Source organism: Vulpes lagopus, chromosome 13 (assembly GCF_018345385.1).
Source record: "Vulpes lagopus strain Blue_001 chromosome 13, ASM1834538v1, whole genome shotgun sequence".
NCBI lineage: Eukaryota > Metazoa > Chordata > Mammalia > Carnivora > Canidae > Vulpes > Vulpes lagopus.
This window is the reverse complement of record NC_054836.1, coordinates 28,210,817-28,229,025: the sequence shown is the minus strand read 5'-3', so window position 1 is coordinate 28,229,025 and position 18,209 is coordinate 28,210,817.

Genomic DNA, 18,209 nt, shown 5'->3' with positions numbered 1-18,209 from the left:
CACTTAATAGGTAAATATAAATAAAAACAGGATGTAAAATTAGGTCAGCAAGAATCAAATTCTATATCATTTTTAATGTATGCATACAATTTATTTCTGAATATATAGTATTTAAATGTGTTTATAGCATATTTTCAAGAGTAATAAGGTGATTAAAATTTTTATGCACTTATATTTGTTGAAAAAGTAGAAAATGTTTTATATAATGAGAAAATAAAAATCTAGAAGAAAAAGAATTTTGTGATGTATGTATTTTTTTTCTCTTGGTAGATTTTCTGGAGGAGGGTATGATTTGGATATATAAGCAAAAAAGTGATTAATAAGAATTTGAATATATATAAAACATTTATTGTCAAATAAATTCTTAAGATGTGAATTTTAAGAGCCTCTAAATCATAGAAACTTTATGAAAAAAACTCTTTGATATGTTATATTTAAACAGGTTTTAGCTTGGCTAAAATTATAACTATTGCTTGTCATATATTTTAAAGAGTTTTCCTTTTTATAAAGATTTGTCACTTTGTTTTACAAGTTCTTGGTACATTCACCCTTCCCAATCTAAACTGCAATGTTGGAGAAAGGAATTGAGAGATTTTTAGATAAAGCTCAATTGTGTGTCCACTAATGCCTTACAAGTCTGAGCAATTTGTTTACTGCAGTCAGATTTGCCTTCATCAAGTGATGATTTAACATTAGATAAAAATGATTTCATAAATCTTCGAGGACAATAATTTCCTTCTTATTGCAGTTAAGATGTAACCTGGAAAACACCATCTACACTATACATTTTATATTTGAAAATTAGAAAAGGGTTTCTGAAGAGTGGTTATCAGAATAATGTACATGTTTTTTATTTTAATGGTAGAGGAACATTTTTCATAGTGACAACTCTGCTATATTCCTCTGAGTCATTGAATTTTATAACTGGAAACAATATTAGCAATTAAATCCAAATGTTTCACTTTACACATGAGTAAATGGGACCCTTAGTGATGAAGTAACTTGTCCAATGATACACAGCTATGGCAGAGTCCTGGTAAAGACCTCAGAAGCTTAATCCTGTTTTGTCCCTCAACCCTAGAGTGTCACACACTGCCCTAAATACTCATATTTTAAGTGCAGGTGTCTACCAACAAATTGCATGGATATCAAAGACATTCAAACTAAAAACTTAAGAGTTTTTGCACATGCAACCTTAAAATAAATACCAGTGCAAAACTTAGAGATGTATTCATACTTGCACTTAATTCATTTAGCTTAACTTCCGTGAGTGAATTTTGCACATGTAGATCCTTGGTTCCAGGGCAACCACCTCACTCCTCAAATATTAGCTGTCTGAGCTTTTTACTGAAGATCATATTTAAAACTAATTGTATTTTTTAAAAATATTTGCTTAATGATAGTTTTGGATCCTGGCTACCACTAGATGTCCTGTTATCTAACTTGGATCAATTGATTTTTAATGCAAACCATGTGTCCATAATTATATATTCTTTGGATATTTCATTCTGCCAAATCCAAGTTCTAAATTGGCAATACTTTGGGGCACCTCGGTAGCTCAGTCAGTTGAGCACCAGACTCTTGATTTCAGCTCAAGTGATGATTTCTGGAGCATGAGATCAAGCCCTGCAGTGAGCCCTGTGCTCACTGGGGAGTCTGTTTGGGATGTTCTCCCTCCCCTCTGCTTCTGCCCCTTCCACTGCTCTCTCTGTCTCTAAAATAAATAAATGAATCTATAAAAAATAATACATTGGGACACTTCATGCACTAATGACAAAATTAAAAGAAGGTATAAATCTTAAAACTTCACTAACAGTTGAGTCCCAACAGTTTTTAGGCAAGGGAAACAAAAGCAAAACTAAACTATTGGGGCTACACCAAAATAAAAAGCTTTTACTCAGCAAACAAAACAAAAAGACAACCTAGCAAATGAGATTAGATATTTGCAAATTAGTATCTAAAACATATTACGAATTTGTATAGCTCAACACCAAAAAAAAAAAAAGATAAAAAAATAAGCAGAGGACCTGAAAATATTTTTTTCCAACTAATACTTACAGATGGCCTAAGAGCACATGTTAAGATGATCGACATCACTAATTATCAGTAAAATGCAAATCAAAACCACAATGAGATATAACTTTATACCAGTAAGAATGGCTAGTATCAAAAAAGACAAATGACAAGTGATGACAAGTATATGAAGAAAAGGAAATCCTCATGCAATGTTGGTAGAAACGTAAATTGGTATAACCACTAAGAAAAATGGTGTGAAGGTTTCTCAAAAATTAAAAATAGAAATACCATGTGATCTAGTAAGCCCACTATAGGATATTTACCCACCCACCCAAAATAAAAATACTAATTTTAAAAGATATATATATTCTTATGTTTACTGCAGCATTATTTAGAGTAGCCAAAATATAGAGGCAAACTAAATGTCCGTTGATACATGAATATAATCCTAAGGATGATGTCTAAGAGATTACTATCTATGCTTTCTTTTAGCAGTATTATGGTTTCAGTTCTCACATTTAGGTCTTTATTCTATTTTGAGTTTATTTTTGTTTATGGTGTAGTAAAATGGTCCAGTTTCATTCTTTTGCATGTAGTTGTTCAGTTTTTGCATCACTGTCTTCTCCTCATTGTATATTATTGCCTCCTTTGGCGTAGATTACTTGACCAGATAGGTGTGAGTATTTTTTCTAGGTTTTCTATCCAATTCCATTGATCTATGTGTCTACCTTTGTGTCAGTATCATACTGTTTATATTACTACAGCTTGTAGTGTATCTTGATATCCTGAATTGGTATATCTCCAGCTTTGTTCTTTCTCAAGATTTCTTTGTCTATTCTTATTCTTCTATAGTTCCATACAAATTTTAGGATTGTTTGTTCTTGTTCTGTGAAAAATGCTACTTTTATTTTGATAGGAATTACACTAAATATGTAGCCTGGCTTGGGTAGCATGGACAAAAAATAAATACTTTAACAGAAGTATCTATCATACCCATTACAGCCCAGTCTTGTAAATAAAATTGTAAAATCACTTTTGGAGTTGTTAGGAAGCATATGCTATGAAAAATGAAATGCAATTTTAATCAAACATATTTAAGTCCTTTTTCAAAAGTAATTCCTGATTCAATCCTTTACTTATAACTTAGTGGTATATTTATAATATTAAAAATTATTCATAACTGCAAAAGTACTTAAAATCTCCCTGTTTGCTAACTAAACACTAAAATATCAATATGCTTCTTCAAATAGTCTCATTTAATTCTTGCTACAAGGAAAAAAGTAAAACACTAGTTAGTTTCTTTCAAATATTCCCATCCTATTGAGAAAGTCTGTTCAAATTGTGTACCAACTTAGCTATTTAGAAAAGTACATATTAACTCTTATACATAATTAGTGTTCTAAATCCAAAAAAATGACCTATTGCTTTTCACATAGTTGTAGTCCTTCTCTAATGCCATGACTGATCTTTTTTTTTTTAAAGAACTTCTACTTCTGTAAATAAATTAGAACATATTTATGTAAGTTTCATTTCCTCTGATATCCTGCTTTACTATTTTATTACTCTTTCATTTATCAAAATTTCATCAAAAATTTTATCAGGAAATTGCTATATGTAAGAATGCATGAGAAACAAGAATAAATATTTAAGACCCTTTCTCCAAATGAGAATGCATTTCAGTAGTGAAGATACAATATGTAGCCAACACACATTTTTTTATAAATGTAATAAATATCAAGAGTATTTATTTATTTATTTATTTTTTAAATTTTTATTTATTTATGATAGTCACAGAGAGAGAGAGAGAGAGCGAGGCAGAGACACAGGCAGAGGGAGAAGCAGGCTCCATGCACCGGGAGCCTGACGTGGGATTCGATCCCGGGTCTCCAGGATCGCGCCCTGGGCCAAAGGCAGGCGCCAAACCACTGCGCCACCCAGGGATCCCAATATCAAGAGTATTTAAAATTGGGCAGCCCAGGTGGCTCAGCAGTTTAGCACCACCTTCAGCCCCAGGCATGATCCTGGAGACCCGGAATTGAGTTCCACGTCGGGCTCCCTACATGGAGCCTGCTTCTCCCTCTGCCTGTCTCTGCCTCTCTCTCTGTGTGTGTGTCTCCAATGAATAAATAAATAAAATCTTAAAAAAGAATATTTAAAATTTTACCCTAAGGTGACTAACTTAGGTCATTGATACCACTTATTATTTTAGTTTTCTTAAATATTTTATGTATTTATTTGAGAAAGAGAGAGAGAGAGAGAGCATACATACAAGCAGAGGGAACAGGAGCGGGAGAGAGAGAAGCAGAAGCAGACACCAGCCACCCCCTGCCCAAGATCAGGGAGTCCTAGGTAGGGCTTGCCCTGGGATCACAACCTGCGCTGAAGGCAGACACCTAACTGGCTGAGCCACTCAGATGCCCTCATGCCCTCACTTATTCTTAATCTTTTGTTTACTGATTACTACTTTTTTTTAAAGATTTTGTTTATTTATTCATGAGACAAAGAAAGAGATTGAGGCAGAGACACAGACTGAGGGAGAAACGGGCTCCATGCAGGGAGCCCAATGTGGGACTCAATCCGGGGATTCCAGGATCTCACCTTGGGCCAAAGGCAGGCGCTAAACTGCTGAGCCACCCAGAGATCCTCTTGATTACCTATTTGAAAGCCTGCTATGTTTTGTTCTTTCCTTATATTAGCATGGGTTTTTTCATCTTCCTTACTTTTGTTAAGAACTTGACAAAAACCAAACATACTTATAGAGATAGGAACACAAGTCAATGAACAGAATACACATCACCATTGTAACCCCAAAGAATTATATAAAAAAAAGAACACTGTCAGTGGGGATGTGAGATAAATGTAGATACAAAGAAAAAGTTTTACGGGTCCATTTGTTTGCATGATGTCTATGGCTGTGATTGCACTTGAATAGAAAGGGTTGAGTATTTTCAATAGAACTCTATATCCTGAAAAGCCAAAGTTATTTGTTACTTGGATCTTTCCAGAAAAGATTTGTTGATTCTTTACTTAAGTATCACATATTATGGTTATATATTAATTTTGGTTGATAAAATGTGCATATCTACATGTATATATAATATTAATCTGGTTTCAATTTGTTATTTGGGATGAGGGTAAATTAATGAGTTGAAAACATACTGGCTAAGGTGATGCATAGATATGACAATTATGAATAATATTGAATTCAGTAATCTGAAGAACAAACATTCTGCAGTGCAAATTCTATTTTATATTTGTTTAAAAGCTTGGTAGCAGACAACAGTAAAAATAGAATGATTTGAAGACAGATGTGTCTATAGCCACAGGAAATCTGATGGTTAAACTGTCCATTTGAGATACACACATGCAAACATGAATGAATAGACCCAAAAATACATACATATAAAGACTAAAGGACGCACATAGTCATAGAAGTAAACAATGGTACTTGCCACTTATATAGGAAAATTATTTTGTATAAGAAAATATTTCTCCTTAACACATATAATTTTAACATTGATATTTTAATGAATATTCTATATTCTCAACTCCATTCTTTGTGCAATGTAACATTTTAAAGATGCTGCTTGGGGAAGAAGAGCTTTCAAAGGAAAAGTAGAATATATCCAAAGTTTTGATTAAACTGTCTATATTTAACTCTATAAGACTATGAGTCAGACTTAATCTTATTTTTATCCCATGAAAAAATTCAAAAACACTCAGAAATGCATCAGAAGTATGGGAATATTTTGAGTTCAATAAACTTGGCCTCTGAACACTGTCATTGTTCTTTGAATAAGTAGGACTGAGGAAAGGGATTGTATCCCTTATTCAGTTTTCCCAGCACCTAATATAGTGCCTAGCATATAATAGCATTTAGGTAATTCATTGAATGGATACATTAGGAAACATACATTTTTCTTGCCTTAATTTCCCCCTTTTTGGGAGAATTTTAAAATATAGAATGCCAGTTTTTTCTAGATCTCAAAGTTTATTATGAGCAAATTGGTTAATGGCTTTTCAAAGATTCCTTGGAAATATAGGGTGATAGTTCATGGAATATTAATGTTTAAGCTCTTTCAAAATAAGAATTATAGACATGGCTAATAAAAAAAAATGTCAAAAGCGTTTGACCTACAAAACTATATAATTTGAGGTTTGGCTGATACAGTAACATCATTCTATTCTTTCTCAACTGGTTCAGCCCTCTCTGCTCTTCCAGGTTGTTGGAGCAAATGCATCCTTGACCCAAAATGAAATGTTTCATCTACTAGTTTAAAGGCTGTTTAAAAAATAACGACTTTGCTTTTAGCAGTCAGTGCTCTCCTCTGAAATACTCTGCTGATTCACAAAGCTGTCTGAGAAATTCATGATGTCGCTGCAATATCAGCCTGAATGAGGATAAAGTACCCATTTGGAGATCAGAAAATTTACTTTATTGGCTAAAGGGCTACTCCCCTTTGATATAAAGAAAGGCATTAGAAAATCTATTAAGACTGAGTTATATTCTGCAGCCACCATCTTTTCTTGTTACAATTAGTATTTCATTTTAATTGTGCTGCTATATAATTTCTGATGAAAAGATACTCAGTGTGAACTCTGAACAAAATTATTTTTTACTACAATAGACCATTTGCTCATGGAAGATTTCCCTAATCTTCTTTTGGTTATTAAAGGAGGTACAGAAATTTTTACATGGTCAAGAAAGTGCATATTTTCATTGTTTTCCTCTTATGTATACCTCTTTCGTTGTCCTTACTGCTATAAACAGAAAATGGATATATGCACCTTTTTCAGTCAAATTATACTTTGTGATGCCTAGGAAATTAGAGTCTGGCATCTCTCATTTAGGGGGCTATTCTGTATAAGTTGTCACAGAAAGAATGGCCTCGTTTCTTTTTATAAAATGAAGATGACAATTTTCTTAAACTTTCTTATTAGACATTTCTAGTAACTATTCTATATAGCCTCTCCCATTCTTCATGATTTCTTCAGTGAGCAATTATTTAGCACTTACTATACAATAGGGGTGTGTGTGTGTGTGTGCGTGTGTTTAAAGCTGTGCTCATTAAAATATGAATAAAAGAGTCTCTGCCTTAATAAGCTCAGAGTATTTTGGGAAGGACATGAAATTAAGTAACATATATTCAAAGAATTGTGGGAGTGATCTTTTCTCAGTGAGAATAAGGCAGACTTTGCTGAAGCTCTGAGACTTAAAAGTGAGCCTGAATAGCAAAGACATTCCAGGCTGAGGAAACAGTGCTAGTAAAGGCATAGTGTCATAAAAAAATAGATAAATAAAAAGCACAAGAAGTCAGGGAAAAATAGTCCTCTGTGTCTGAAAGGATAAAGTGGTTAATGAGGCTGAGGATGTTGGATATGTTGGATATGTTGGAGCCAGGCTTTTGAGAGATGAACAAATAGTTGAAATGTTAGAATTTATTCATTAAGCAGTGGGGAATCATTGAAGATTTTTGAAGAGTAATGAAGGTCTGATTTAAATTTTAGGAAGGTAACTCTTAGCTTTATTGAGGATAGGCTGAAAAGTCAACAACAGAAAATATTTCAGTAGCAGGAAAATAGATACTAGTTTTAAATTATTTCCTTCTCAAAGAAATATTTTTATTAATTCAAAATTATCTTAACTGAACCACCAGGGTATCCCAAAATTATCTTGTAGCTGATGTCCTGGATGTTAGGTAAGAGCAATGTTCATCACTCATTAGTCATTGCATGCCCTTAGTGATCTCGGTCATGTTTTCTCCCCCACCACCAAATTTGTATGTTGAAGCCCTAACTCCCAATGTCACTGTTTTTGGAAATAGGTTTTTTTAGGGAGGTAATTAACATTAAATGGGATCATAAGAGTGGAACCCTAATCCAATAGGACTTTTGTCCATATAAGAAGAGTTAGACACAGCAGAGATCTTATCTATCTGAGCTCACAGCAGAAAGGCATGTGATGACACAGCAAAAAGCAGCTATCAGCAAAGAAAGAGGGCTCACCAGAAACTAACCCTCATGGTAGTGTGATTTTGGCCTTGGAGACTCCAACACTGGGAGAAAATACATTTCTGCTATTTAAGATAGCTTGTGGGTGTATTATTATGCAGCTAGAGAAGACTAATATAAGCCTAGAGTAAAAAAAAAAAAAAAAAAGCCTAGAGTAAAATTTTCAAGTTCCATCTTGCTTCTTTCTCTGTCTGTAGGGAGATGGCTCCCTAGGCTGAGGCATGAGAAACCAGAAAGAGTTTATTACAACATAACTTCTCTCATAGTCTCAGGGTAATTGAAAGGAAAGAGGTTGTAGATTAAAATGGTATTGATTCAGATAGAAACAAGTGGTTTAACTAATTGATTGGATTTAGAGAGAAAGGAGAGAGATTTAGTTATAACAACATTCTTTATTCTACTCGAAGTTCTTAACCTTTCTTGATGACTCTTATACCAAAAACAAAGTTGTTTATAAAGAAACACCTACTTATTTGTCAGTGAGGTATGCGGTTTTTCCATCATGGATCCGACCTCAGTCAGGTCCATGACTGCCCTGTCCTATTTCTCCTTTATATCATGAAAATTGAGGTAGCATCCAACTGATTTCTTTTTCTTTCTTGTGATTATTCATATTAGTCTAAGATGCTCTTTTTGGCAGCTTTTCTTCCTTTTTTTTTTTTTTTTTCTAGGAAAAGTCCATTGCTAGTGAAATTACCAGTAAAATTCTTTTGCTTTTTAACTGAACTTTAGAGACCTATAGTTTTGTACCCTCACACTCCATGTACATGAATGCCTTCTGGATATTTCTAATGAAATGTCTTGAAGCAGTATAATTCATATGTGTAACTTTGTGAAGTTGACAAAGCAGTTTAATATATACTTAGGTATGTACCTGCTTTTTCTCTTCAAAATATTTATTTCAGATGCTGACTCTCAAACAGTTTAATTTTCCAAGTCATGAAACAAATCAGATAAATAAAGAATATTCAGATAGCAAGCACAGAGATGTTTAAGCGATTACAAAGCTGGGCAAAGAACTTCTAAAATGGAACTTCCAAAGTTACCATTATTTCCAAATGGTCTCCCTTTCTCAAGTACCTTAGTTTACACCACTGTCTTTCTTTAATCAGGCTGCCATGAAGTCCAATACCTGGAACTCAATCCGTATTTGTAGAAATTACAGGGAAATGACTACTTTAACGCCTATATGAAATCACTTAAAGTTGTTAAACACTCCATATTCTCCATTCCCACTGCATTCACTCTGGATATTGTAAAGAACAAACAAGAAAATAAGCATGAGGAAACAGATTTTTGTAACTATTTTCTTTAAGAAATAGTTTATTTATTTAAAGCCAGTGGGAAATTGTCACAAGTATGGAAAATTATCTTCATTTTTACATAGTAAAAGTATATTCTTGATTTTTAGTTTTGTACTGTTTCCTACTTACAACCTACATAATTACTACAGAGAATAGGAATAATACTGGTGATGTGGTCTCTCATATTATTATTATTGGTCTTTCCACCAATTAAACTTTGATTAAAAAAAAACAATGGCCTAAATATTATAATACATTGCCTCATGGAGTCTTAAAAATTTAGGAAGTAATATTGGTGACTAGTGACAATAATAGAAGGAAGACTAAACATTTCTTAATCAAAATAAATGTTTATTCTGGTCTGGAGACTATTTCTTATTTGATCATCCTTGGAGAATATAAAATGTCAGAGCCATTATTTTTTATTAACTGGATCTGGCATGGGCATAAATAGCAAATTGAACTCTCTCTCTCTCTCTCTTTTTTTTTTTTTTTGGTGGCAGTGGGCATTAAGGAAAATTAGCTGAAAAAATATTAAGACTTAAAAGATACCTCACAGATAGGTACTCAAAGCTGAGTGAAACCAAGTGTTAGTGTAACTTTTATAAATAAATATCTCAGATAATTTTGGTAAAATATAAATAACCTAGCTTGTCATACAAGGAATAGTTTGTAGGTCTGGCTCATCACAATTTTAATTGTAAACCTCAGGAAATGCAGAATATGACAATTAAGTTAGGAAGTGCTCAATGGATTGCAGAGTAGTAAATTTTATTTAATTTCTTCATAAAATAACATTGACAAATAATCTAATACAGAGCTGCTTGTGTATTACTAGGTATTGCTGAAGGAACATAGGCAGCTCCAAATTCACTCAGAGTTTCTTCTCACTAATTTACATGTTGTTTTGTGATAAAATTTTACATTATTTGGTTCTCTACAAGGAAGCAGAACTTTGAAAGAAGCAACATATCTAATAGTAGAAAACTATTTTATTCAGTTTGTTGTAGAAAATCAAATATACATCCATGTATATGGATTATTAAAATAAATTTGAATGGAGTAATATTGATAAGAAACATGGGAATAATTTGACATAAGCTATTAGATTTGTGGAAAATTTATTTAGTTTTGGGGATTTCTCTCCTTTTCCTTTAGGTGACTTGATATTTGATGTTGTCAAAAGGCTCAAATACCATCTGTTCTGTATGATACGCTAGAAGATAACTATGGTACATGTATTGTGTATGCATATGAGTTGGCAATGTCCAACCTCACTCTCACTAATAACAGGTATAATATCCTATGTTAGATTTGATATTTCAGTTCCAATAATCTATGTATTATGCTATAGCATCTCTAAAAGTTGAACTGAAAATGACTGAGCTTTCTTTAAAATCACCTCTCATTAGATATCCATAAAGTAGGAAAAATCACTTTGATATGGTTATTCTGGTATTAAGACAGCAATAATGTACTGGGTTTTTCTTAGACTCACCTGTATAACACTCTGAGGTATCTATCACAGCTTTAAGAATGCTATGGCACTTACTTGCTACATGAGCTTAAAGGTTGGAAAGAATAAATGCAAATCTAAAATATAGCTACATATCTGCTATTTGTATCAGACTCATTTTTTTTATTAAATTGGCACAGATATGATCATGTATATTTTTCTCACAGAAAGCATACAGGCTGTGCTTCTGAATTTTTGATCACTACCCCAGTCAGCCAAAATGAAAAATGTATTTGAATCTTATGTTTTCCTTGAAATCATCTTGAAAGTGTAAACATTTAAGCGTCATGAGAATGCCTCTTGAGGATTTCTAAAGTACTATAACATAGTATGGTATAATAATATAATGAACTAATTGTTTATATCCCTTAAATTCATATTTTGAAGTTCTAAGCCCTCAATATGAGGATATGTGGAAATTGGGCTCAGGGGTGGAAGAATGTGCCACCCCAACATCTGCTACTTGGGCAGATTGATAATCTTGGACTGGAAGGACTTAGAAAACAGTGGATTCAGGGAGAGATTTTCTCTGAACTCTCCTTACCTTCCTGAGGACAGATCCTCCAAAAGAAATTTACTGTCATAAATCTATCTGGGAGCTTCATCAACTATTGAAGATTGACACATGCCACAGAAAAGGAGACTAGAAGTTGACACCATGCACCAACCAAATGTCACAAACTTATTGTTGATCATCTTTCCTAAAACTCCTATACTCTTACCTAGAGGGCTATATCTTCTCTCCCCTGTACATATTATTGATGATATTTGAATCTGAACTTTAAGCCACCTTGGGGAGTTACTCATTTTTCCCCTGAGTTTCTTCCATGTATACATGAGGTAAATATGTTATTTTTTTGCTCTTATAAATGGGCTTCATCCAAGAACTCAAAGTTAGAGGGGAGAAAACTGTTTTCCTCCCTTACCTAATCTTTGAGAAGTAATTAGGTTTACATAAAGTCAGGAAACAAGGAGAGAGAGAAAGTTTGCTTCTTCCCCCTCTTTCCAATACCTGAAGATACAGCCAGAGGCAGCTGCCTACAAGCCAGAAAGAGAGCCCTCACCTGGGGACTGAATTGGCCAGCACTGTAATCTTGGACTTCTCAGCCTCCAGAACATGAGAAATAACTTCCCACTATTTAAGCCACCTAAAGTTTACCAGTAAGCTTAATCACAGCTTTGCGTTATGATTTTCCTTTGTGCTTGACATGGGCCATGCATATAGTAGGTCTCAGTAAATAGTTAATTTCTCTAAATATTTTAATTAAAAAAGTTGGAAACTGGCTCAGCTTTCCATTCTTTCTTGCCTAAAGAAAACAAAATAGGTGAAGAAAGAGTAAAATTAGAAATAAGAGAAACAAAATCAGGCTACTAGAAGAGCAGAGAAGACCAAAAAAGGATAATGTCTCAGAAGCGCTGATATATATTGGCTATATTTTTGACTTTGGATATTCACAGTTAAACTTTGTATATATTTTATTTTTCCTATTCATCAATCACAGAGAAAAATGTTTTTGTGGTCTTTATGGAACATTTTAGTCATAAAACGCACAGCAATTTATGAAGAATATTTCATCCTATAGTTTTGTTCTTTCCAATTAATTTCCCCTTGGCTGAATAGCCCTGAAGAATAATTATTCCTGTGTTTCCAGAAACTTTCCTTACCCCTATGGTTACTCCCATTACCTCAAATTCTTTGATCCTTTATCTTGTAGGACCATTTAGTTCCTACATAACAGAAATCCAGAAGGACCAAGGATCTTCAGGTAATGGAAACCACCCCATGTAAAGCAGTTTCTTCTGATTTATTAGTCTTTCTCTGTTAACTCACTTTTACCTGGGTCTCTTGACTTTATATCCATGACAACATTTGTTGTTAGTATATGGTCTCCTCGTGACTAATCCTCATACAAATATTAGGGGCCTTTCCCAAGTGCATCTCACATTATTTAACATTTCCAGAAGAATGTAATTTTTAGATAAATCTCAATCATCCAGACAAACTAGATTTAAACTAATACCTCTGAATATGTGAAATGCCATATCTTACTCCATTATCCATGAAAAGCTTAGAAATATGAAATGAGAAGGTGGGGGAAAAGAAAGATGAAGGGAAGGATGACAAGGACCTCACAATTTTATCTGTGTATCTTCAGTTCACAATAAGTTTGGTTTCAAACTTTTAAGTGCAATGTTTGAAATTTGGACACCTTTCTCCATTAAAGTAGTGATAAAAGTATGGGACAAAGGTAACAAACCTATTCAGATTAGGGTGGGGTCGTTTGGCAGTGAAGAAATAAGGTTTTTAGGAGCAGCGGCTTTGACAGAAGTTCTTTCCAGATTTAAGAGGAAGGAATACAAGGAGAGGGGAGTTCTTTTTGGGTTGGAGGGTATATTTTCTATTACAGGGTAGAAATGTTGAATCTTAAGATAGCACATTTAGAGCATCTGGAATGGTTTTTAGTAATGTGTTTGAGGTGCCAGTGGATTAGAAAGAGCAGATCAATATTGAGAACAAGTACTGTATTGGTTAACTGGGATTAGTTTCTATTTACTTGACAAGTAGCATTTTTGTAGTATAAAATCTAAGGTCTTTAAAGTCCACCAGATCTTTTAGTTCTGGATTGTATCATTAGTCATGTCAACATTAGCAAATCACTTAAACTCTCTAAGCTTTTGGTTGCCTTATCAATACATTTGGGTAAATACTAAATTTGTCAAATGACCAGTTGATCATGATTATTTAGCACCTGACATTTGTCTGGTACCTATTAGATAGTCTTTACATTACTATTTGCCTGAAAGCATAATTTTTAAAAGTTACACTATTTTGTGTACTTTGAACAAACTAGTTCTCTAGTTCCTATAAATGTTAATAGTTTTAATTAAAGATAAAAACTTTTTAAAACAGATTTTATTTATTTATTCATGAGAGACACACACACACAGGCAGAGACACAGGCAGAGAGAAAAGCAGGCTCCATGCAGGGAACCTGATGTGGGACTCGATCTGGGGACTCCAGGATCATGCCCTGAACCAAAGGCAGATGCTTAACCACTGAGCCACCCGGGCATCCCAAAAATAAAAACTTTTTTATTCTTTTTATTCAATTAGGATATATTTTCTTTTTAAAAATCATCATATTTACCTTTCTTATGGGTGTGGAGGGATGGTCATCTGGGTATTAGAGTATATATTCAGGTGCTACATTCATTAATTTAATTCCAAGGGGAAAAAAAACCCCAAGTCTGCAACTCAAATCCTGGAACTTATCAGATCATTTTCTGGACGGACAACCCTTAACCACTCCCAACTCCATTTTTCTAACTCTAAAAGGAGGGTATTTACCATCCTTGTAGGCAGGATATAAAGATTAATTTGTTAAGATTGCAAAGTGCTTTAAGCATGAAATGCTGTATGAGATAATAGAATAAATATTAATAATATCCTGTTAGAAGTACACAGATAGCCATAGTAAGGTAACTAAGAAAAATAAATTGCAGTGCTTGGTATGAAATTGAAAATCACTAATGGAATGAAAGTTTGTTCATACTGCGAGTGGTGTTGGATCATGTATAATGTAATAGGAGGTCATTTTCAATTGTTTTAATTGCCATGAGCAACAACTGATCTTTAGAGCTGTTCCTGACAAGCTCTTGCATAGCCCTAATGATCGTAAAATGGTGCCAAAGACCAGCATTATCCCCTATTGAACATTAAATGGTATCGACCCCTTCACTGGGCCCATCACTCAACAGACTCCTTAAAGTAATTCATGACACAATTAACATTAATTAACTTTACAAAAACCCCTCCAAACTCTTCGCTGTTTTAAGACTTCAGACTTTGAAGAAAGTAAAGAGCAACTAACAAAAAAGTTCTGAATCCTCCTGTGAAAGCCATCAATTAAAGTAAGTAAAAGATTCCTAAATTTTTATAATCCTCATTTATCATTTACCACTCCTGATAATTTTATCCTGTGTAAAGATATCTAAAGCCATTCAGTACTAAAAGTACCATTTATCTCTGTACTTCACATCCACTTTACAACTGAGAGTGGCAGCTTCCAAATTCATGTCAGATTAAACCTGAGTCACAAGTCATTACTGAGCCCTACAACAATATAAACAAAATATTTATCAGTATGCAAGAAAAGAACCTGCCATTGTCCTTTTCATCTCCATTTCTTGGAAACTTTTCTACAGAAATTGCATCTCTGCTTTAAGTTTCAAGTAATTAACACAAGCCTTCTCTAAAATGTCAACAATAGCAAGAATTTACTGTTCATAGTGTACATGAATTTTTACATATATTAACCATTTAATCTTATTTAATAAACATTCCAATAATTTTAAACTTATTAACAATATATTTGCTTTTATTCCAACTACCTGAAAATAATTGCTCAGTAGTGACCCAACTCAGTGCTCAAATACAGGTCAAATTTTATTAAACAAGTTACATAAATGAATATCCATGTATACAAAGCATCAGAGTAACATCTAACAGGGGGTTGGCTGAAGTATATCACAGAGCACTAACCCTTAAGGAGAAAACCTTTTTGCTATAATTGTTACAAGAGCCTGAGGGTATAGGGGCCAGAAAGAACTGATATAAAATGTCTAATGAGTACAGGTTAACTGCCAGGTAGCAGGTAAGCCAAAAATATCCCTCTAAAAAAGACAAGAAAGGATCAAAGAAAATATTCAGATACAACCAGAAAACAATACAATGGCAACAAATACATATATATCAATAATTACTTTGAATATAAATGGACTAAATGCTCCACTCAAAAGACATAAAGTGTTTAAAAAAAAAGACCCATCTATATAATATAAGAGACCTCTTCCAGACCTAAAAACACCTGCAGATTAAAATGAGAGGATAGAACACATCTATGATGCAGATCTATGTCAAAAGAAAGCTGGAATAACAATATTTATATTAAAGAAATTAGACTTTAAAACACAGACTGTAACAAGAGAAAAAGAAGGGCCATATATAATAATAAAGGGGACAATCTAATAAGAAGATATAATAATTGTAAATATATACCCAACTGAGGAGCACCCATATGTAAGAACAGTAAATAACAAACATAAAGGAACTAATTGATAGTAATCCAATAATAGTAGGGGACTTTAACAATCCACTTACATCCATAGAGGGATCCAAGGAAACAATGGCTTTGAATGATACATTAGAATAGATAAATTCAGAATATTCCATCTTAGAAGAGCAGAATCACATTGTTTTCAAGTGCACAAGGGACAGTCTCCAGAATAAATCACATATTAGTGTACAAAACAAATAACAAATACAAGATTGAAATCCTGCAATGCTTATTTTCTGACCACAATGTGATGAAACTAGATGTCAACCATAAGAAAGCAAATCTGCAAAGCTCATAAATACATGGAAGTTAAGTAACATGCCATTAAACAATAAATGGTTCAACAAAGAAATCAAAGAAGATATTTAAAAAGTACATGGAGGGCTGCCTGGGTGGCATAGTCCGTGGTTTTGGCTCACGTCATGATATCAAGGTCCTGGGATCAAGCTACCCCCACTCTCTACCACTCGACCCATCTAAAATAAATGATAGATAGATATAGATAGATAGATGATAGATAGAACATGGAAACAAAATGAAACCACGATGTTCTAAAATCTCTGGGATGCAGTGAAAGTGGGCTCTAAGAGGGAAGTTTATAGGAATATAGGCCTACCTCAGGAAGCAAGAAAAATCTTGAACAACCTAACCTTCCATCTAAAGGGCCTAGAAAAAGAATAACAAAACCTGAAACCAGTGGAAGGAAGGAAAAAATATAGAACAACAATAAAAAGACCTATGGAAAAAAAAAAAAACCCAAACCAGGAGCTTGTTCCGTGAAAAAGAATAAATGGATAAACCTGTACCCAGACTTATCGAGAAAAAAAAAATGACTCAAATAACAAATGATAAAAGAAACATAACCAACAACACAGAAATACAATTGTTAGAGAATATTATGAAAATATTATATGCTAACAAATTGATCTAGAAGAAATGGATAAGTCCCTAGAAACTACCAAAATTGAAATAGAAATACAAATTTAAACATACCTATGACCAGCAGAGAAATTGTGTCCATAAACAAAAAACTCCCCACAAACAAAGTCCAGGGCCAGAGAAGTTCACAGGGGAATTCTACACGTTTAAAGAAGAATTAATACCTGTTCTTCTCAAACTGCTCCAGAAAATAGAAAAGAAAGGAAAACTTCCAAAGTTTCCCTTTTCCAAAGTGAAACCAGCATTTCCCTGATGCCAAAACTAGACTAAGGTAACTTTAAAGGAGAGAGCTATGGACTAATATCCCTGATGAACATGGATGCAAACATCCTCAATAAAATACTAGCAAACAGAAATCAACAATATATTAAAAAAAGTATTTACGATCAAATGAGATTTTTTTTCCTGGGTTGCAAGCATGATTCTACATTCACAAATTAATCAATGTGAAACATCACATCAGTAAGAGAAAGAATAAAAATCATGTGATCATTTCAATATACCTAAAACAAGCATCTAACAAAATTGAACATCCATTTATGACTCAGAGAGAACATACCTCAACATAAGAAAGGCCATCTATGAAAAACCCACAGCTGATATCTCCATGGTAAAAAAAAAAAAAAAAAGAGTGTTTCCTATCAGATCAGCAAGAAAAGGCTGTCCATTCTCGCCACTATTATTTAACACAGTAATGGAGGTCCTAGACGCAACAAAGAATCCAAATTGGTAAGAAGGAAGTAAAATGGCACTATTTGCAGACGACATGATATACTACATATAGAAAATTAAGATTCCACTGAAAAACTGTTAGAACCAATCAATGAATTCAGTAAAGTTTAAGGATATAAAATCAATGTACAGAAATCTGTTATATTTCTATATGCCAAGAATGAAGTAGAAGAAAGAGAAATTAAAAAAAAACAGTCCTATTTATAAATGCACCCAAAATAAGATACCTAGGAATGACCCTAACCAAAGAGGTGAAAGACCTAATGTGGTCTGAAAACTATAAAGCATTAATGGAAGAAATTCAAGACAGTACAAAGAAGTAGATACTCCATGCTCAAGCACTTGAAGAAAAATATTGCTAAAATATCTGTACTACCCAAAGCAATCTACAGATTTAATGCACTCCCTATCAAAATACCAACAGCATTTTTTCACAGAATTAGCACAAAGAATTTTAAGATCTCTGTGGAACCCAAAAGACTCCTGAATAGCCAATGCAACCTTAAGAAAAGCAAAGCAAAGCTGGAGGCATCATAATTCCAGACTTTGAGTTAAATTATAAAGCTGTAGTAA